The sequence below is a fragment of the Marmota monax genome, unplaced genomic scaffold (assembly GCF_021218885.2).
Source record: "Marmota monax isolate L192 unplaced genomic scaffold, Marmota_monax_Labrador192_F-V1.1 WCK01_AAM20220418_F8-fsc00027, whole genome shotgun sequence".
NCBI classification, from domain to species: Eukaryota; Metazoa; Chordata; class Mammalia; order Rodentia; family Sciuridae; genus Marmota; species Marmota monax.
The window spans coordinates 7374560-7392530 of record NW_026694617.1 but is presented as its reverse complement, the minus strand read 5'-3'; positions in this window follow the sequence as shown (position 1 = coordinate 7392530).

The window sequence follows — 17971 nt, the reverse complement described above, 5'->3', positions numbered from 1 at the left end:
CACAGCCTCACCAACACTTATTGTTGTTTGTATTCTTGATAACTGCCATTCTGACTGGGATGGGTGAAATCCTACAGTAGTTTTGATTTGCATTTCTCTAATTACTATAGATGTTGAACGTATTTTATATATTTTGTTGAATGGGTCTTCCTTTCTTGTAGTGCAGATCCGAGGTATTCAATTTCTACCCTATAATTTTATAGTATCCCTGCAGATTACAGAAGCCAGAATTAGACAGGCAGTCGGTATAGATAGGTAAATTGAGTCAGCTCCAATCAAGGAGGCCAATTTTGAGTGAGTCATGGAAGTTGGAGACTGTCTCTGGATGGACTGAAATACTAATTCCTTCAGAGCCTCTCCTCCACCCTTATTAAGAACCTGCTCCTGCTCCAACCTGTAGCTAAGGTACCTGTCCCAGGAATTCGCCCTCCCTAAAGGGAGCTATAAATTAGTTAATTAATGTGTCCTGGGCTGCTCCATCCTGCCCTCTTCTCGGCCCACCTGTATTCCACCTTTGGCTATGCCACCTAGCATTCCTGGGTCTACTCACATGTTCAGGAAAGAGAAAAAAAAAGGCGAAGAGAGCAGAAGAACAAAGAAAGCCTAGGACATATAAAAAGGGCAGAACACCTTGCTTCTTGGGATACCAGGATACCAAATATGGCCTCCTTCTTCCTCCCAGGAGAACTATATGTTACACCTTTGTAAATAAAACCCCCATAGGGTTTATTAAAACCCCCATGGGTTTTATTTACAAAGGAATAACATATATTTGCCTCGGCATGCTTCTCTAATGTTCAAACTCCAACATTTGAGGGAGCAGAACTTGTCACCGGTAACTGGCGGTATCATATTTGGAGCTGGAGGTATCATTACCTGTACCTCACCTTGGTTTTGCACTTCTAGACCCTGGCCACAAAAGTGTCCCACAATAAATGCTACTGCAACTAAAGGTGGTAGTGGTGGTGGTGGCAATAGCAGAGGTAATTCAAGATAGCAGTGGGGGTTTCCCAAGATGGATGCAACCACTTTCAGAGATGGGGTTGAAAGGGTGGGCTGCCTGCTCAGAGATGTAGCTTCTTCCAGGCCCTATCCTTGTCCCAAAGTGGAGACTACTACGTGAGGTACGGCTATGGTGATGGTTGCAGTGTCCCAAGATGGAGTTTGGTTAGGCCTGGGCTCCTGCATGGGTTTGCCAGTGGGCTGGGTGGTCCTGGGACTAATCTTGGTCTTGGATCTCACATGGGTCAAGGGGTGGTCCTAGGCCTGGGACTTGGTTTTGGCATGGATCTGAGTTGAGGGGGTGGCTGTGGGCCAGGGCCTGGGCCTTTGCTACCCCGTGGGTCAGTGGGGAGGACTATCTACCCCTATCTTTCTATACTCAAGTAATCATTCAAGTTTAACGACAAAATACAAACAATTTTAAACAAACAAAACTAACAGTTTATCATGAGCAAATGTTAAAGAATATATTTAAAAGGAGTTAGAAGTGGAATTAAAAACAAAATTAAATAAAGCTACTATATTTCTCTAGTAATGATTAATTACATTTACCATACTTTAAAATAATTAAGAGAATGCCCTTTATATTAGTAAGCTAATTTCTTTGAAAACCAAGATGAAAGGGACAATTTCAAGAAGAAAAATGTCTCAATAAGTAATACAATATGATAAGGACTTTCATAATTATTTCAGTTAATATTTTAAAATATCTTTCTACAACAAACCTCAAGTCAGAAATTCTTATTTTCAAACATAAGAACATATGATACATATTGTATACAAACTATTTCAATGAATAAGAGAAAAAATCTTCCCCAATTACATGGGTTATTTTCTTGATAGGAAAATATAGCGAGAACTCCATAGATTCTAAAATTATAGCTCAACTTTAGAGAGGAATATAGGTGTAAAGTTAAAAAAAGCTAACAAATTAAAATGCTGTATAAAAATAAAATGTCTTGATAAAATGGACCATTTTCTAAGAATTAAAAGGTGAGACAATATTAAAAAACTCTACCAATGCAAGCCATAATAACAGATTAAAGCATAATATCCAATAATAATTGTTAAAAATAAGCAATATATATACAATTCAGTAGCAAGTCATAAAAAAAATTAGCCAACTCAAAATAGAAGAATACTCTTAACTGACAAAGCTGATACTTCTGGTGACGAAAATCAATCAGGACCGAGTTCTGTTTCCCCAGATGTGAAGATTGAACACCCAAGAAAGGCCAAGGCAAGCATAGAAAGCAAGTTTTATTTAAAGGATAGAACAGAGACAGACTTCCTCCAGAGAAGGGGCCCCGGAGCTGAGTATCCAAAGAAATGGGGGTGTCCTGTACCTTTCATACATTTTAGATTTTCTTTGCTCTCGTGTCTTCCTTTCCCCCTCTCTTGCCTCTCAGCTCTCCCCATCCTGAGTACTTGACCAAAAGGTGGACCAAATGATTGAGTGGTCCAGGCAGGAAGGTAGCAGCCCAGGAAGCATTAATTAACAACTCCTACAACTCCCTGCAGGAAGAAACAATTCCTGGGGGGCAGGTTGTTTTAGCAACAGGTTGGGGGAGAGGTGTAAGGATTTTGGGGATGTCAGCATTTGATTTCCTTTCCTTTACAACCAACCTCCATCTTCCTGATTGGACCCAATTATTTATTGTTTATATTGACTGTCTTTTTGTCCCTCAGCCTCAAAGTCTACCTACCAAAATCCTGTAGCAGTTAATCATGATTTTGGAAGCATTTTAACAAATTCCAAAATAAGAAAAGGATTCCTATTTTCTTTTCCTTCATTTAACAATGTACCAAAATTACTGGTCAAGTAATTAAAGAAAATGAGAAAGATAATGATAAAGACAGTGATATAAAAATTGTATGTGTATGTGTGATTGAGAGATATTATAGATATTATAAAGTTTATAGAGAAAAGCCAAAAAACTCTAAATATGCAATTAACATAATTAGGAACTTGCTACATATACAAGAAAAATATTCAAAAAAATATATTAAAAATTTTGTGGGAAGCCACTAAAGAAAATGTATAGAATTAAATATCTGTATCAAAAAAAGAAAGAAAATTTTCAAAATTATTTTCTACCTTAAGACACATTAAAAGGAAATACAAATACAAAGTAAGCAGAGGAAAGAAAATAATAAAGAACAGATAGGAAATAGGTGAAAGAGATATCAGAAAAAAAACAACAAACAGTAAAGAACACAGCTAAAATCTGGTTCTTTGGTAGGAATAAGAAAATTCATCATCTTTATTCAGGAAAAATTAAAACTGCCTATCTTCATACAGGCCACAGTTGTCTATACTAAAAAACTCTACCCAAAACAAAGTTCCTAAAAGTAATAAGCGAGTTTACCAATGTTTCAGGATTCCAGATCAATATACAATAAAGAGCCAAGAGGGCCTTAAAGTTCCCCCTCAGCTTGACAGAACTTGAGACAACCATCTCCTCAAGACAGCCCCTTGATCTCCCTTTTCTTGGGCATTTACTTTAGAAATACTTGTAAATTCTTTATCTGCCTCTTTGAGGTAGAAAAAAAAATCAAATCTCTTATTAGTTTGATTATCCAGAAATGTCTTACTTAAGAACCTGAGCGTCATTCATTTTGTAATTATCAAGGATATCATCTCTCCCAGTTCACAACAAGTTGTAAAACTATATTCTGTTATGAAAACAGAGGGAAAAAAGTTTACTTTACCTTATGTAAGCCCAATTAGCAAACACAGGTGGCCTATAGTTCTCCAAGTCTGACTCTTAAGTCTCTTTAGCCCTTTGTTTCAGGGCAGGTGAGCTCAGCATGTGTACTGGCCTCCCTATTATAACAGTATTAAGGGAAGTCTCCCTTGCCTGTCAGACAATGTTTCAAGCTATTTTTGAGTTGACAAATTCAGTGTATTTCTATATACTAGCAAAAAAAAAAATCAAAAATATAAAAATGTTACAAGATAACATCTATTATAGCACGAAAATATAAAAACCTAACAAAAGATGTGTAAGAGTTGTATATTGAAAGTTAAAAGATGTTGATGATAGAAATGAAAAATCTAAATAAAAGAGGCAATCTGCTATGTTCATAGACCATAAGATTTACATGAAGATGTACATTCTCCCCCGAATATATCTATGGCATCAGTGCAATCACAATCAAAGTCCCATCAGGGTTTGTTTATTTGTTTTTCCTTTGGCAGAAATTGAGAAGCTCATTGTAAAACTGAATTTAAAAATGCAAGTGAATTAGAATATTACAAACAACTTTGAAAAAGAACAAAGTTGGAAGACTACACTAAGCATAAATCAAAACAGTGTATTTTTTATTATTTACTGGTACATTGCAGTTATAATAGCAGGATTCTTTTTGTCATATTCACACATGCACAACAATTTGACCTATCTCATGCCCAGGACCTTCCCTTTTCCTCCCTACTCCTTGTTGACGTAGGCAAATAGATCATCAGAAAAGAGCAGAACAAAGATAGTCCCACAAATATATAGGCATTTTTTTTTGACAAATGTGTGAAGGTAATTCAGTGAAGAAGAATTTTTTCAAGAAATGTGAAACAACTGGTTACCCATGCAAAAAAATATGAACTTCAACCCAAACCATACCAGTAGTAAAAAAAAACTAATTCAAAATATGTCATATATTAAATACTAAATTTAAAACTATAATTTCTTGATGAAAATATCAGCAAAATTGTTATTCTTTGCATTAGACCAAGATTTCTTAGGTATCACACACACAAAAAAAAAAAAAAAGAAAAAAGAAAAGAAAAAGAAATCATAGAAAAGAAAAAATAATCTGAACTTCATGAAAATTAAAACCTTTTCTTGTTTTAAGCATACTCCAGGGAGAATTGATATCAGATTGGAAAAAAATTATTTGTAAGTAATAAATCCCATACAGATATTGACTGAAGATATGCATTTAGAAAAAGAGAAAGAAAGAAAGAAACTCTCAAAACTTGGTAAGAAATAAAAAAAAAAAACCATTAAAAAAAAGATGGGGGAAAAAGTTGAGTAGTCTCCTCATCAAAGAAATCACATATAAGATAATAAGCATATGAAAAGGCACTCAACATCATACATCCCAAGGAAAGTGCAAATTAAAATCAGGGGATACCATACATCCATTGGAACAGGTGAAAATATTTAAACTGACTATACTAAGTTTTGTGGAGGAAGTGGAAGAACATAGGGGACTCTGAGCTACTTGAGGGCAGGGAGTTAACTGTTTCTTCTTTATATCCCCGAAGCCATCAAGATGTTTGGCTCAGAGCATGTAACACACTAACATTTCTTTCAGTTCTATTCATAAATATGCATCCAATTTTTCATGGCGATTTAGCAAATAAATATCTATATTATTTCCCATAACAACAAGCTAGAGTACATTTTTTTCAAGTATTTAAAATAAATGTGTTAAGTAATGAATCCTTGAATAAGATTATTTCTTCACCTACTCGTTGTAAAATGTCAAAATTTCTAAAGAAGGAAAAATATATCCATTAACACTATAAGTTTTACAAATTATAAATGAAATAATATTCACAGTTTTCACCTTGCTCCACTTAAATTATGTTGATTTGATCTCCATTGGTATCTTTTATAGTTAATTTTTATTTATAATCCTAGTAACCTCTGAATTTTTCATTCATAATTTTTTTTTCCTTTTTTAGGGTTAGGCTATTTTTTAAACTGCAAAATCAAACAGGTATTTTTTAAAAGCATATATTGTATTCACGAAGAAAACCAATTGAGTTTTTAATATAGATATAGTGAGTTAACTGATAATCTTAACATACAACATAAATAATTAAAATATGTGAAGTGGAACCAAAAAAAACCGCTTAAGTCAGAGTATTACATAATGCATTGCTGAGGTTACATTTGGCTCATAGATTAGCTCTCTGTACTAAGGAACAAAGTGCATTAGTGCCATCTCCTGGCAAGTAAGATGGTCCTTAAGCCATGTACCTCTCTAGTAAGTCTCTTAGTAAGTAGTTCATATTTACTAAAATGATGAATAAAATAAGCCTATCGATTTTCCTCCAAAGTAAGACTATTTATTAAATAAAGTAAAGGAGGATTAAATTTTTCATCTACCTACAATTATTACTTTTTTATTTTTTAGTAACATACCTCAATTTACAACATGAATTTTTGTAGCTTTAATATATAGTCATAGAATTTACAAATATACAAATTTTTATATCTTATGAGTGTGTTGAAAACATGTTTATAAATATAAATTCTAGAAATATATCAATTATAAATGTATATTATATTTAGTATGTATCAAGAATATAAATTCAACTTAGAAGGACATGGAAAAGTTGCCTCATGATATTAAATTCCTAATAGAACACAGTAAGGATTCCTGTCTTTTTAAAGACTCTTATATGACACGTACAGAAATGTTAATAATATTATATGGAAAGATATAATTATGTACCAAGGGTGTGACATTCTCAGTCCCTAATTGTCTGTACTTCTTTAAGAAACTATTTTTCCAATGCAAACGGCTTAATGGCTTAAAAAAACTAATTATTTATGTTTATGACTTCTATCAGAAAGATCAGTGGTATGAGTTCTACAGTCCCATATCCTAAACTTTAGCCCATTTCTTTATATTTTTAATTCAATGGAGATATATGTATATATGCATTTCACCTTTTTTTTTCCATTTTTCCATTTCCACTGTGGATGATCTTTCAACTTTCTTGTGAAATGACAATTTTTTTATCATTTTCAAGAAATAATAACAAACTGTATACTCAATGAAATATTACTGCTTAAATTTTGAAATGGAGGTTGCTAACTTTAATAAGACAAAAGACTAGAAAATCTTCAGTGACTATAATGTCCATGAAGGTAAAAAGGTTGCTTTTTTGTTTCAAAAACATATCCACAACACCTAAAATAATATATAACATACAGTAAGGGTCCATGTGTATTTTTTTTCTTAATAAAAGAGTTAGTTAGATGTAGAAATTTATTATTATAAAAAATAAATTAATATGAAATTCAAATTGAAAGGTCTTTTAAAATTATGGTTATTTCTTATGTCTCAGAATACTTCAAATGGAATGTGCATGTGTACACACACAATCAAAATTCATAAGCTACATTAATTTACATATAAACTCAATGTACAATTTTATATTTTTTCCTCATATTTTCTCTATCCATCCAATTACTCTTAGCAACATTATTTATGCTCAGGGTTTCACTGAGTTTTTCTATGTGAATGACCAAAGTCTCTACCTATGGCTACACGTTTACTTCTACTTTCTAGAATCAAACCACATTTTAAACTTTGTGCTATGTATGTGTAGATATATACATACGTAGATATCTATATGGAATATCTGCTAAATATACCAATTCTACTAACACTTCAACGTAATAATATACAAACCAGAGTAAATACCTTTCCAAATATGTATATTTTTTCTTTTATTCTTTATTTTTTAACATCAAACCATCTGCCCAGCTAATAATATTTAAAATTCTGTTAAATTCATATATATATCCCTCAGACTTGAGATGGACACACACACATATTTTCCATTTTCACTGTCATATGCCAAATTAATATCCTGATGAATTCACATCTAGCTGCATTTAGTAATCAGTCGAGGGGTTAAGAAGTCACTGAGCTGTCATTGCTGCATCATCTCCTAATTCCTGTTACCATTTTAATTATCTTAGAACAGTATTACTTGAAAGTGTTCTAAGTAAAACACTAGTTCACTGTGTCAAGTGAATAAAAGTCTCTAGCCAAATAAGTTGGGGAAAAACTAAATTTTAAAAACTTAATATTGATTATTTCCTACAGAGCCATTAGTGTAATGCAAATGTGAGTCTCCAACAGGGAAAAGTACCAAGTAGTTTTCCTCTCTTTTACTTGGAAGTCAAACATTTTTTGTGGACCATCTCTTGCATCAGTGTTCCATTGAGGATGCTTTGAAAAGTATTGCTGAAGAGCATCATCATGACAACTTCTCTCTTTGCTCAAAACTGTAATGGTAAACACCACACAATGCAGAGCAGTCTATCGAGTAAGCCAGCCACTAGTCAAGTGCAGCTATTTAAATTAAAATTGGGCAAATTATGTAAAATTTTAAAATTCATTTTCTCAGTTACATTGTCACTTTACAAGACCTTAGAACTACATGGAGCTAGTACTGCTTTATCAGATCACGGAAATAGAGAAGATTTCCATCATTACAGAAAGTTATATTGGACAACATTGCTCCAGAATAAGACTAACTGTGCCATAGTCATTTAACATGGGGCAAGTGCCTGCACAACTCTGGATCTCAGTTTTCTCATCAATATACTGAGGATAATGATAAGCATTGTGAGAATTAGGTGAAATAATACATGTAAAATGCTTAGAATAGGAGCTGATGGTAATAATTCAGTAAGTGTTAAGTAATATTATCTATTTGTGTTATTAAATTGCTATCCATTGCCAGGTGAATAAACACCAATGTTCTTAATCTGCTTTTCAAATCTGTTTTCCTTTGTCTCCACTTACCTGTTCAAGACCTTCTTTTTGCTATTTCCTTGTATTTACCTGGTTTCTAATCAAACTCACAGGTTCAATAAATAGTCCAGAGTTTACAAGCTCTGAACTTTGCTAAAGTGCTTTTACTTTGCCCAAAATGCCCCCCTCCACCTCCTATATCTCCACATCTAAATACTGTCTTCAAAGTCAAGAGCAAATTCCACCTTTACCACAAACAAGAAATAAACTCTCATGCCTCTGACTCTAATGGCTGCCCTTTCATATGCTTTTGGAAAGCCCAATCCTGTTTAATATGTATATATTCATAAGATTTCTTCTACCTACATTGCCCTATTAACTACATTATGTATATCTTATACATTTAGGTAATCAATAAGAAAATAAGTCATATTCTAATTTGGAGATTTTAGCTCTGTACAATTTAGCCTATGACCCTATTAACTGACAACTGCTGTTTGCAATTATACCTTATATGATATTTAGAATACTTACATGGTCTAAAATTCAGTCTTTCAAAGTACATGAAAATGATAAGGTGAGATTTTTTTCTAATAAGAAAAAAATGAGATCACAGTTATTTATTGGATCAATGTATAATTGATATAATCCAACAAACCACAATTGTTAACATAAATACACATCTTACATGAAGAAATTGTTTTAAACCTCCATTTTCAAATGAAAGTTTCTGAGCTAATTTTATTCAGAGATAGAAATGGAATCAAAAGCAATAGTCTTGCCTGATATGAATTATCACTGAAATTTTACCACTGGGTGTTCTTTCCACCTGCTTTGAATGCTTACCATAAAGTGACAGAGAAAAAGGATAAGAACATATCCATCCTGAGTATGTGATTTCATGAATGTAAAACACTTTTTAAAAAAATCCAAAAAGTCAATGTACTAATTAAAAGTGCTTTTGGATATGAGTAATCTAAGTAGCTAGTGATATTTATAGACACAAACTGTACACTGAACAAGCCAAATGATATATCCAATATACCACCAATTTTTCTTTCATTGTTAAGAGATGATGAATAGTAATTTCCAATCCCTCTTAAAATACATTTGATATTTTTGAATGGAAAAAATTCTCTGTTTCCAATAGGGTTTGAAAGAACTCTTGAAAGCTCTGAACCTTTCTAAGTTTTCACAATAATAGTGAAACATAGTAGCAGTTCAATCATTGATTATATAGATGTCAATACTGGCAATAATTTCTAATATAGACACATTTCCACTGCTTAAAGCAGCTCTTTGTTTTATAATTTGTTGCCAGGAAGGAAAACAGTTTAAAACCACTTAGAATTTTTACCACCATGAATATTAAATTTATAAGGGAAGTGGTTAATTGAAATTGATTAAAGATATATTCTAACTGGGAGTGGTGGCACATGCCTGTTATCCCAGCTATAGGAGAGACTTAGGCAGGAGGATCACAAGTTCAAGGCCAGCATGGGCAACTAGAAAGACCCTGTGTCAAAATTCAAAAATGGCTGTGAATATAGCTCAGTGGCAGGGTGCTCCTGGGTTTAATCCCCACAAAAACAAAGACAACAGAACATCACTTTTTTCTCCTATCCCATCAGAGACTTTACTTTTCTAGGGCAAACACTTCAGCTAGCTTTTAGAACTACACATCTGATGTTTCTCTGTGTTGGTTTAAAATATATACCAAGCCCTACTCTAAATAAAATTGTAAAATTAAACTCGCTGCCCTTCAAATTGCCCAATGCTAAGTGGTCAATTAGAAATACTAACATCATACAATGTACATTGAATAAAATACTAACTCTGTGCTCAATTAAAACAGAAAAGAAAAACTTATAATCCCCCACTGATTTCCTCTGACTGAGTGGGCTTAATTCAAAAGATTAAGATAAAATATATCTTTAACTTTATTGGACATGATAAAGCAGAAAAAAATATGTAAATATAGTACATATAAAAATATTTTACACCTAGATTTTAATATAAAAAGAATCCATATTTAAGTATTTGTAGCATATTTAAGCATATACATATATGTAAAAAATAAAACATCCTTTGATCTATCTCACATCTTCATCCTTTTGTAATATTTTTGATATTTGCTTCAAGTAATATTATCCTTGGGTAACACTTGGGTAATTTCATTTCAATTTCTCTGTCCCTCAAAATAAAAGATCATATAAATTTTATCTTTGTGCTTCTAATGCATACTTCCATACCTTACCAAATATATATATATGATATTTTATTTTTACATTTTATATAAGTGGCCTCATACTTAAGGTATACTTCTTCAAACTTCCTTTGTCTATCAATAATAATTTTATAAATATTTTTGTTCACTGAAACTATAACATATATATAACAAATTTTATATATAACATATAACTATAACAAATTTTCAACTAGAATAAAAATGCTGCATTAATCAATTTTGAACATAAAAACTTGTTTATGGGCTGGGGTGTGGCTCAAGCGGTAGCGCGCTCGCCTGGCATGCGTGCGGCCCGCGTTCGATCCTCAGCACCACATACAAACAAAGATGTTGTGTCCGCCGAAAACTAAAAAGTAAATATTAAAATTCTCTCTCTCTCTCTCTCATCTCTTAAAAAAAAAAAAAAAAAAACTTGTTCATATTGGCAGCATTTCCTCTATGGAAATAAAGTCCTGAAAGAGTGCATTTTTTTTAACTTTACTAATATTTAAGAATTGCTCTTCTAAATCTTGGCACTAATATTGACTTCTATAGTATCTTATGAGACCTCTGATTGTTCCATATTCTCAATAAACATAAACATGTCATTATTTTCTGTTTTTCTTATAAGTATATAATTATAAAAATTTAAATTTGCATTTTGTTTATTTTTAATTAAGTAAACATCATTTCCTGTCTTTGTGGGTGGGTTATTTGGTTTTCCTCTGTTATATAGCAGCTATTAATATTTTTAGTCTATTTGGTGTTTGGGTTATTTTCTCTAAGATTAAGTATGTTATGCATTCTATCCCTAATTGAATGTATGGTTTTCAAAATAACACATACAATTTTCCATTTGTCTTTTCAGTTTTAAACAGATTCTTTTCATGTATAGAAGTTTTTAATTGTAATACTTTTCAATCAATTAATCTTTTCAAGATGTGCTTTTCGTGTCTTTATTAAGGAATCCTTACTTATTCCAAATGCAAAAGTATCATATTATGTTGGCATCTAATAATACATGAGTTATGTGCTGGTCTTTATTTCTGTAAAAATTTATTTGGTTATGCAATATATGGTATTCCATGATTAAGCATTTAATCTTAATAAGGGTCCAGAGATTTGCCAAAGAAAATGACTTGCTTTCTTTCTTGCTTTGTGGAAGGATTTTGCTTTGTCACAGGATCCATACAGCAAGTCTTTATTACTCCATCTTTTAAATAACTTTGGATTTGCTGCTTCATAAGGCTCAAAGGGCAGCAATGTTTGAACTTCAATTTAAATAAGCTTGAAAGCCTTCAACTCAGGGTCCATACCAAGCAGAGTGGACAGTCTTGCAGAGAGCTGAGTAAGAGGAGCCCAAGCACCTAGAAAAACATTTAAAGGAAGTATCAGGATTGGTGTCACACAATAGGAAGTTGTATAGTATGTAAAGAATTGAGGATTCTATGCTAACTAAAAAATTCAAAATCATTTTTTTAAAATACCATCTTATGTACAACTTCTTACTTAAAATATAAAGCAACATTTGACCATGCTAAAGTGATCATAAAGTAGCAATTCACAATGGAAGGAATATTGTCTTCTTTAGGCACCTAGACATGTCAGAAAAATAATAAGGATACACATTTAAATCTTAAGCCTGGCTGTTTGTATTATATACATTCTTCTTTTCTCTCATGTGGATTCCAGTTCATACTCACTGATTCTCATGAGAAATGATAGTGATGGGAGCATGTTATACCCGAAAATTATAGAGATGACAAAAACAACAATAAAAAAGGCAAAAATCGATGCCTCAAAAGAATAGAATGCTTTGGGTCTGCAGCATTCTACAATTTGATTGGAAATTCCAAGTAGCAAATTAAAGAATGTGCCCATTATAATTATACTAAAGCAGTAATAGAACATGAACAAAAAGAGACATTCAAAGGTAAATAAATGCTGGTCATGTGGGCACACAAAAAAGTGTGCTTTAGTATGTCCAGTATGATGTAGGCCATCATATTGTGGCCATTAAATGATGTCATTAGAAACCTAAATATCATGGATAATACCCTTATCCTGATTCCCTTGATCCTAAGAGTATTTAAGGCATCCATATAACATGCTCACTGAGAGAAATACATTATTAGGACTGACACACATATCTAATCTACCTTCACATTCTTAATTAACTAAATAGACACCTTGATTTTGTACACTGGATTTTTCTGAGCTTTAATAATATAAGTAAGCTTCTCTAAAACAATGTTTTTAGCACATTAATGAGATGAAGTTTCTAAGCCTCAAAATCTAAGAGCCCATGTCTGGACAATGAAGACTTAACTAGGTGAACACAACATACAGACTGATGGGACCAACATCCAGACTCCTCCAAGTGATACGTCTCAACCTGATTATAGGTGCTCTTCCCAACCCTATGTTTTCTGTACAGCCGTAGAGCATTGTAAAGATTGATGCCTATGTAAAGAAGTACCAAGGCTACCATGAGTCAACATGATGGATGCTGACTTTGAGAATGAGGGACAATTTAATAGATTTATCCTTATTCTGGGCCTTGAAGAATGAGTTGGTTTGTGGCCTAATGAAAGCCATTCTAGACTGAAGAGAACATGAAGTCTTCAGAACACTTAGACAAGGTTAAACTTTTTTATGTATCTATAACTAAGGTTCAGTACAATTTTTATAATTTGTCCTTTTTTGCCTTTTCTTATCTTTGTGTTGGTTTTTAGGGTTCCTCCAACATTGCTCTGTGTCAACTTTCTGTATCAAGAATATGAAATGTTTGATATGCATGGGATTTACAATTTTGTGTGTTTAGATCTATATAGACTTTTCACTTTAAGATATATACTAATGATTATCTTTAAACTATATATCTAGAGACTAAACAAATATTCATCATTTTTAGAAATGTTTAAAGTTTTACTTCACCTGAAATTTCCTTGAAGCATATACCATTACATAGAAGTATGGTTGCAAATAACTTGCTAATTCTCTCACATTCCATGTTAAATTTTAATTTCCCATGCAAACCAGAATCAATTTCTTGGTTATGTTTTCTTCTATGGATTTGATTGTCCTTACACTATTTTAACTTTTTTTCATTATTTTTTTTTTCTAGTTTAGTTTTACAAATAAATAAGGCAGCCAGGATCAGGGGTGTACATCTATAAACCTGGCAACTTGGAGCTAACATAGGAGGATCACAAGTTTGAGGCCTGCCTGGGCAACTTAGCAAGGCCTTTGTCTCAAATTAAAAAATAAAAAAAGGCTGGGCATGTAGGTTCAGTGGTAAAGTGCACCTGAGCTCAATCCCCAGCAAACCCCACCCCATACCCCCCCAAATTTAGTAAGACAAATTTCCTTTCGTTATACATAAAAGACTGAATATACAAACTGACAATGGCCAGCCCATAAGTGAAAAGAAAACTTCAACCTACAACTTGAGCAGGAACTATCCTGGGAAACTAAACCACAACTTCTGTAGTAATCAATCAATGGTCAAAACTTGACCAGAACTGCACTGTTCTGTTCCACTGCCAATTTAAGGCAAACTAGAGAAAATCAAATAAATACATTCTCAGAGAGAACAATAATCAGAAGAACAACAATCAGAACAATCACAGAGAATGCTCTGATTCTAATTAACTTGCCTCTACCTTCCCATACAGACAACCTCCAACCAGAGCACACCTGAATCCTTTTCTGACTTCCCTGCTTGTCTCTGAGTTTCTGCCAGACACAAGATACCGTGGCTGACTCCCTTTCTGTGTAGCAAACTCTGAATAAATAGCCACCATTCTTATTTGGAGTTTCTTCATTTATTCCCACATACCCCTATTTCAGAATTTCTATATCATAAATATCTCTTAATTCTTCAGGGAATCATTTCAAAGTTGTCTCTCTTGAGAATGGATACTAAAACACCAAGGAATGCCCAGGAGCTGTGTTTTCCCTTTCAAAACCACAATTTTCCCCAAGGAATCTGTGTTAAGTCAGGAAACCACCTGGACCTGGGAGACCTGTTCAGAGATGTAATATTGGCATCTGAGGTTCTACCAGAGTCTTGATGGACTTATATCAGGTATAGATTGTTGGACACAGAAGCATCCTCATTATAATAAAGTTATGGTTCCATTTTAATATATATAATTATAAAATTGAGAGAAATCTTCTAGTATACAAAGTGCTCAGGGCCAAGAAAGTCCCAGAACATATAGTAAATAATATTAGTAAACACAACACAACTCTCTGGAGATGCTAATTGCCAGAGACCAAAGAAAACTGGAAATCCTCACAAATTGAGATATGTTAAGGGTTTGGGCTCTAACTAATAACTGAGGCATTCACTGAGGTTCTACTTCCTGGAATGGAGATGACCTACAGTGGTGATAGAGTTGGGGTGAGGAGGGGATTGTGGGAAGGTGAACTCTAGGCCCTTGCATAAGCAAGAAAAGGACTCAAGTATCCAAGGTAAAGACATTCTGATCTAAAGTCCAGGAGAACTAAGTACAATATCTGTCAGGTTTTGTTTTGTCTTTTGAAAAACTTCTTTAGAGCTGAACTATAAAAATAGGTACAAATGATTTTATAATAATTAGAGGATCCTTTGAGCTAACTTTCAGATTATACATTTTACATACTTTAATCTTTAGAATGACGCCTGTATATATAACTTGGAGTAAAACAGTGTATGTAGCATACTTTTGGAAAATATAATAAGTCAGTTCTTTTTTTATATAAAAATAAAACTATTTTTAGAATTCAGTAAAAGTAACTGATTTTTTTTATCTTCCATGAAAATGTCATAAATTCTTAGTTTACACTTAATTTAGGGCAGGTTATGAAGTATTTCTTTGAGGAAGATAAATGCAAATTTGTGTCCCTTGCAGAGTTTAAGTTTTAGGAATAGAAATCACGTAGGCAGCAGGAAGCAATACTGGAACCTACACAACCGAGCAAAATGATAGTAAGTGCCTGATCCAATAGGAAGATAGAGTTGTCTGGAAGATACATGGCAGAGTTCCAGAGGAAAGAAGAGCTACAGACATCAAGGTGGTGATGCTCCTGAATGTTTGTCAAGTACTGACAAGGCATGCAGAGAGTTAAACTCCTATGGTGGAGCAAAGTAAGTTGTAAACCCAATAATTTCCACACATTGTATCTCTGAACACACAGAATGGAGAGTCTTCAGATATTCAATGGAATCCCACAGGGCCCCCTATAAGGTTATATTAGTATATATACATTATATTATATCTTATTCATTATTTAAATATTCATGAAATACTGTATATATGTGTATAAAGATATATATATATACATATGTACATATGTGTGTGTGTGTGTGTGTGTATATATATATATATATATATATATATATATATATATATATATATCTTGTGTGTCTACAGAGATATTAGAGAGAAAGAGAATAAGCAGTTACCTATTTAATCCAATGTTAAAAAAATAGTTTTAACAAAGTATTCTCTACATTGCTGAAATTCTCCCTGAATTGGTATTAATTTAACTGTTTTGTTTATAGATTTCTTCTTTTAAACAACAACACTCCTGGAAAGTACCATTAAATCATTAATACCTTGGCTTGGAGGAGCTGCTGGGATCACTGAAGGAGGGCCCTCCTGAGATTCTTGATAGAACTAGTATTTCTCCCTAACAACCAAAGAAGACTAATTTTCACAGCTCGACTATCCCTCTATCCAAAGGCATAGTTTTAGCTCTACAAATGTGCTTAAATTACACTCATTACTAATGAAGAGACCTTAAGAATTGCAATGTGCCACAGAATCAATTGCTAATTTCTAAATGGAGTTTTAACAGCATGCAGTCATTAAGTTTTTATATTTCTTAAATTAGTTGAAAAGTGAACAAGTCATCTCATGAGTATATTTTTGGTCTGCATGCCAGTCAGCCAGACTGATGGATTCTCAAACAGAACTAACCATTGTTTTGGTTTCCTCCTGGAGAAGATATTTACTTTGTTGTCTCCTCTCATTTTGTCTAATCAACATGCCTTCATGTGTGTCTGATCTTCTGACAATTTTCTGTGAGTCAATGTTTATAAGCCAAAAAAATAAAAGTGTTCCCTCTAATACACCTCTAAATTTTTAAAGAACATTATACAAAAAAGTGCAGCAATGCTTTAAAGTGCATATTAATTTAAAATGGAATAATTAAATACTAATATTATTTATTGAGTGTGTGCCAGACAACTATAACTTGTTCAATTTGCACTATTCAAATACGCACTTTGAATGAGGAACTTTGAAATGAGATGACTAAAGTTATTTTTCCAATTAAGGTAGATATATTTGTTACATTTTGACTTCTTAGCATTTGAAGTATTTATTTTGACAGAAAAATCCTCGGACTAGAAATTGACAACTATGAATTCCTTAAGAAGGTAAGATAATAGTTATCCCATAGCTAATCAGATTTAAAAGTGGAGGCCACAGCGTGGTGTTTTTAATCTGCTTTCTAAAACTCAACCCTAGGCTACCTTTATCCCTTAGGAAACCCACAATACAGATGCCCATCATCACTCTCCAGAGGAAATTTCCCAGCCAAGTAAAGCAGCTAAATCTATAAGTTCTTCAGACATTTAGAAAAACCTACTTTTCACAGATTTATTCTAACCTCTGCCCCAATGTTTAGGAAAAAAAAAAAACAGTTTAAATTTTATGCATGGACATTTTTAAATAACTTTGTTGAGAAACACTTCTACTAAATGCACTCAGGGGTCAAATCTTTCACAAATTTCTGCATTCATAAATAAGAATCAATCTATATGGAGAAAATAATTTTTTTAATTTAATAAACCTCCTTTTCAAAATTCATGCCATGAATTATAATGCTTTTTATCAGCACTGGGGATTAAACCCGGGGATGCAATACCACTCAGATATATCTGCAGCCCTTTTTGAGACAAGGTTTCACCAAATTGCTGAGGCTGGCCTTGAACTTGTGATCCTCATGCCTCAGCCTCTGGAGTTGGTTGGGTTTCAGGTGTGCACCACTTTGCCAAACTAGATTACAATTTCAAGAGTTAGGAATGCTACATGTATGGGTGCCTTAGATTTTTTGTTTTTGTTTATAGCCATCATCATCTCTTTGCCTCAATACTGCAGATCAGTGAGCAAACTCAACATAGGCTAAAATTAGAAGAGCTCCTATACAAAAATTGTTGTTTCAGATTTGAGCTAATTAAAA